The following is a 6,000-nucleotide window of genomic DNA, read 5'->3' on the forward strand; positions in this document are numbered from 1 at the left end:
CTAGGTCAGCCTAAGAATATTTGTAGTGGCTTGAAAACCCTTTCTATTCCTCCTCTTCTCTCTTTTTAAATACAAATTTAATTTTATGTGGTATTCTAGTGGTGTAACATGTTGTGGTTGATCTTGGTGAGATTTCTGATGGTGGTACATGTTTGAGGAGTTGATTCAAGTTCATTCTATGTTGTCTATGGAATTGTATTGGTCTAGTGGTTGATTTATGTATTGTGTGATGTAATTTTGTAATTAGGTGCTATGGGTTTGGTTGGCCTTGTAGTCAAGGTTGATGATTTGTATAAATGGGCATAATGATCATGTAATTTGGTGTCGAGGTTGTTGAGTTTACATTATCAAAGAGTGTTGTATGTGTGATCAAGTGAATTCATCTTTCGGTGTGGTGTGTTAAGCAGAGATTGGTGAAGGGCAAACATTTGAGCTTAACTGGAACTGTCATTAGACATTATAAGATGTTATTTTTACAGTTCATTCTTTTCGGAGTGTAGTATAAATATTTTTGTAGGGTAGTGAACCTTCTCTGAGGGTTGGAGCCTTCTAGTTCATTGTAATTTGAGCAGTGAGCTCTAGGCAGTGTGCCTGAATGCATGTGCATTCCCCATTGTAATATTTACACACACTACTACAGAGTATCATCTCATTGTGGGTAGGTTCCCACCATGGTTTTTCCCTTAACCGGGTTTTACATGTCAAAAATATTGGTGTTATGTGTGTTGTTATTATTGTTGTTATCTTTCTTTTTGCTGCAGTTGATTAGATCTAATATTGTGCTTAATTGGTCTAATCCAGTGAAAAATGATTCACGCCCCCCACTCATTTTTCCTTCCTTGTTGTTGCCAATAGTATGTACTCAACCAGATATTGTACATTCAATGGGAGTTGTGAGTAGGTTCCTTGAAAATCCAGGTAAACAACACTAGGAAGCAGTAAAGTGGATTTTGAGGTATCTTAAGGGTACTATCCATCATTGTTTATGCTTTTGTAATAATGATGTTGTGCTTAAAGGTTACACAGATGCAGATATGGATGGAGATATGGACACTAGAAAGTCCACCATTGGTTATCTATATACTTTTGCAAGTACTACAGTATCTTGGGTGTCTAGACTACATAAAGTAGTAGCCCTCTCTATAATAGAGGCATAAGACATAGCTGCAATAAAAGCTTGAAAAGAGATTTTATGGATTCAAAAATTCCTAAGACAACTGAGAATAAATAAAGACAAATATTTGTTGTATTGTGATAGTTAGAGTGCCATTCATTTGGCAAAAAACCCAACATCCCATTCATGAACGAAGCACATAAACCTAAGGTACCATTGGATTAGGAAAGTGTTGGAGGAAGGGTAGTTACACTTGGAAAAGATCCATACAGATGAAAACCTTGCTAATATGCCCACTAAAATTCTGCGAAGAGAAAAGCATGATCTATATAGAAACTTTGTAGGTATGGGGGTGATTTGATGACTATAGTCGTATTTGACTCCCTCAAGTGGGAGAATGTTATGTATATGATGTGTTAAGAAAATGAAATGGCTTCCAACTCAGCCCAAGTAGTCACTTTGATTTGACATCATTCTCCATCAGCCAACACTGCATTTACTCATTTCAACTACCCATAGTCTAGAGCTTTCTAGCAATTTGTTTGTACATGTATTAAAATATTGTAGTCTAACTATTCCTATGGTCCTTTCATTATGTTAGAAATGTGTACAAGTATGAAACTGAGATGTGTGTATATCCATAGAATATTAATGAATTTGGGGTTTTGGGGGTTTTTTTGTATGCTTTGTTTTTCTGTATGCTCCAATTTTCTGCATGCTATGTTTTATTCTGTTTGTTTTGCCCTATTAAAATTCTTTGGCTATTGTATATTGAAAATAATATTTCTTTATAGTTGGAAGTTTGTTCATCATTTTATTTCTCTACTGTCATGATTTTTTTTTTGTCTTTCATATTAACTCTCATAGGTGAAGGTGCGACGGTGAGAACAGAGATACAATCATACCATTCCAGGTTAAAGAAGTGAATCACAAAGGAAGTATTTAAACTTAGGGCTCTTAACAACAATGACAATGCAATTTTTTTTTAGTTTTTGTTTTCAATGTGTAGTGTAATAAAATTGCGCCTCTTGTAATTTTAACCACATTCGAAGTCCTCACTTTGGCAATGACATCCTCCTTTCTAACCAAGACCTCTTTCTACATTTTCATCCCTTGACCCTTTCTTGTTTGAGCCCTGAGATAGCCTCAGGACCCTGTGCGGGCCCCAAGATAGGGCAGAACAGGGGTGTGGCGCCCCTGTCCCACCCTCTTAGGGTGGCCCCAAGATAGGTCCCCCAAGCCCTATCTACACTTCAGGATCCCAAATCTCCCCAATGTCAGCCTTTGGTGAGATGAATTAATCTTTTGAGGCATGTATAAATAGGGAGTTGTCTTTCTCATTTGCATAAGCGAAGTTGAGCATAAGCAAGCATAGGCGAAGATATACATCATCAATCATTCAAGTCTTCTTCATTCATCCATTGGAGCAATATTACAACATTCATTTGCAAGTATGTGTGTGTGTGTGTGTGTGTGTTAGGGTTTTGACATGTTGCTTGCCATTCCATGCAACACTTATGATTACATTCAAGAAGCAAAGCAATCATCATCGACAAATTGTAGATCTACAAGGTGTACATTTCCATTGTTTACATTCCAGCATTTGCAATTACTTTCTTTCAAGGTTGATTCCTCAACCAAAGTTTGACTGAGGCAACCCCTATCCACAACCCCTTTTCCCCTCTTTTATGTGGGTAGGTTGCAGCTGTGTAGCTGTAAATGCAGGTTTGGGCTTCATTTGTAGAGACAGAAGAACCCTTTTCATTTCACGGATTTTGTGGAGGAACATGTACACTATCACCACGGTCCCAACAACTTTTCTCCAAATTTGCAAGGCAGATCCGTATCAGACTAATTAGCTTAAAGCTGAAGTTATAGCGCGATCTCGAACTGATAGCTCCTCATTTCACTCAATTTCTCTTTGTTCCACATAGTCAACAAATCAACTTTCCTATTTACAAAAGAGGGCAAATTATATTCCAACACTTGCAATCCACTTAGAATTGACATCCTTTTTTCCCTTGAATTTGGATCTAGTGGATTCAACCCCTCTTTTGAATGTAAAGTTCCTGCAAGTGAAAATCATCCTAGTGACTTCCTTTCTCTCTCCTAGGTGGGGAGTCACTAGGGTTCAATTTTCTACTTTACATTTTGGTGAACCCAACGTCTTACACATTAATTCTAATTTTTTATTATTAGATCTGATTAATTGAAATTTGGATTTCAAATTTTCATTTCCATGTTTGATCTTTTAGCAAAATTTAGAGGTTAATTACATAAAAACCCGAATTTTTTATTTTGAGAAAATTAAGCTTGTGAAGTGTAAAATTTTAATTACTTGTTTTAGATTTGATTTCTATTTCAAAATTGCAATTCAAATCTGTCTCTTTATTCTGAAAATTCAGTGGTTGAATAATAAAACCCTAATTTTTAAGATCTTTCTATTTTCGATCTTTGACTGCAAATTTGACTGATCTAGACATCTCCAAATCAGTTTTTTTTTGGATTTTACAATAATATCATTATACCTATGATCCCTAAAAATTTCAAAAAAAGTTGGTCGGACCGTGTGCACTTTCGCCACAGTCCTTGTCTTTTTTCCCTAAAATTTAGGAGTCAAAATGGACTGTGTTTTTATGCTTGAATCCAGAAAATTGGCATACTTTACCAATTTTAACACCATACGATAGAAAGTGGTTAAAAATTGATAGATTATTATTAATACTCGAAGGAGTATTTAAAATAATGTATTGCAGTGTAAAGCAGTATAGCCAGTCAGTTGGCCAGTCGATTGGTGAAATACGACATATAACTGAAATAGTAGTTATATGTTGTGTTAACACATTCAGTTTTAATTATAATCTTAATTAATTTGAACTACAATCTTAATTGAACTCTAATTCTAATCCTAACCTTATTTTATCTTCAACTTTAATCATCATGCAAATTGCAATCTAATCTTAAATGCTAGTCTCAATTGTACAAAAATCCTAAACTTAAACCTTAACTCTAAACATTATTAAGACCAAACTTTTACCTTAAACCTTATTGAGTATTAACTTTAATCCTAACCCTAATTGAAAACTAAGTATAACCCCAACCTTAACCTTAACCCAAAACCTTATTATAGAATCTTAATCCCAACCTAAATTAAAACCTAATTAAACCCTAACCTTAATTCATCGTGAATAAAACTTACCTATCTTAGTCATGAAGAGAAAGAAAAAATACATGAGAAAAGTTTTGCATGGAATGGATAGGAATTTCTCATTTATGTTGACATCTTCATTGCTAGTATAAAAGAAAATATTGAGCTCCACCAATAATGTACTTGAGTGGTTGATTCCCCCATCCGTCCTCTCTTTCTTTTATTTCCAAAAGAGCATTACTTCAAAAATTAAGGGTAAAACCCATGTATTAATTTGCAAGCTCATATGGAGAATTCCATTGAAAAGCACTAAAAGATTAAAAGAAAATCATGACCTATAGTTTCCTATAATAGTACATAACTAGTGGATTTTCTACCACAAATTATCAATTAAGACTTAATAAATTTCAAGATTCTTAGGTAGGAGATATTAAGGTGAAGAACTCACATAATTTTTATATCAAACATTTACAAACTTAGATCAAAATTCTCAACAATGAGTGAATAGACAGAACATAAAACTTCATTATTACACCAAATCTCCATGTTCACCACAATACTACTACAAGACTATTTTGGATATACACATATTCATGGTGAACCAAGCAATTTTTAAATTACCAATCAAAATAGTGAAGAAATTTTTTATCAAGAAGATAAAAACACATTTATTTTAAATACTTGAGATATCAAAAACAAGTTTCTTAAATCTATCTTTTTGAAAAGTCGAGCAGGAGTGGGAACGAGAGCTGGCGTGGGTCGGGGGTTAGGGTTTCAGTGGAAGACGATGATGCAGAGGATGCGGACGAGGCAGATGATAGAAATGGTGGAGTTGTGGATTATGTGGTTCACTCTTCCTCGACACCGATTTTGTTTGACAAGAGTGTCTACTCATTGTGTGGGAGCAGGCTTGAGAGCAGTAATGGATCAAGGGCTAGGGTTCCAGCTAAAGATGATGTTGCTAAGGTTGCAAACATGGAAGAAGATGATAATGATGGTGTGTGCGGGAAAAGTGGGCGAATAAAACTCAATATGTAAAAATTTAGTTAATACTAGTCCACACACACACACAGAGGACTTCTTGATGCAAGCTATGGAGTAACGTAGTGTTACTCAGCTTCCCAAGGAGGGTCCCATGGTTCTCTATCTCACAATGTCCCTCAAACCAACATTTTTGCTCTCAGATCACTGAGCAAAATGGTTTAGGGATGGCAAATATGAGAACGAGAGATGCTTTTGATTGATTTTAGTATGAGATGTGTTGTAAGCTATGTATGATGCTAAAATGCAATAAACTAAATGATAAGATGACAAGATTAGTATGAATACTATCCTAGCATATTATATTTAGTCTATGATTGAACTAAAATGATAAAGAAAGTAATCTAAGCATGCATATTAGTCTAATTTGTGATCTAAAGAGAGGCTAAATGATGAGCATATATGAAATGAAAGCTTGAAAGAATTTGAGCATAAGTGTGATGCTTCAAATTTGAAAGATGATTGTTTTGAATGGAGGAATGAGAGCTCTATTTATAGCATAAACAGGGCAATGGATGGTCAAGATTGAAAGGTTTAATCAAGGGCCAAGTTTGAAAGTTGGGGATCCATGTGCACAATTGGCACCAATGAAATGGTGACAAGTGTCAACATAGGATTGGGTTGAGAGAAGAGGTTGGAGGCATTAAAGGCCTGAGAAGACCTCATGGTTATCTAGAGGCTAAGGGTCAAGTCTAAA

Source organism: Cryptomeria japonica, chromosome 3, assembly GCF_030272615.1.
Source record: "Cryptomeria japonica chromosome 3, Sugi_1.0, whole genome shotgun sequence".
In the NCBI taxonomy this organism is placed as follows: Eukaryota; Viridiplantae; Streptophyta; class Pinopsida; order Cupressales; family Cupressaceae; genus Cryptomeria; species Cryptomeria japonica.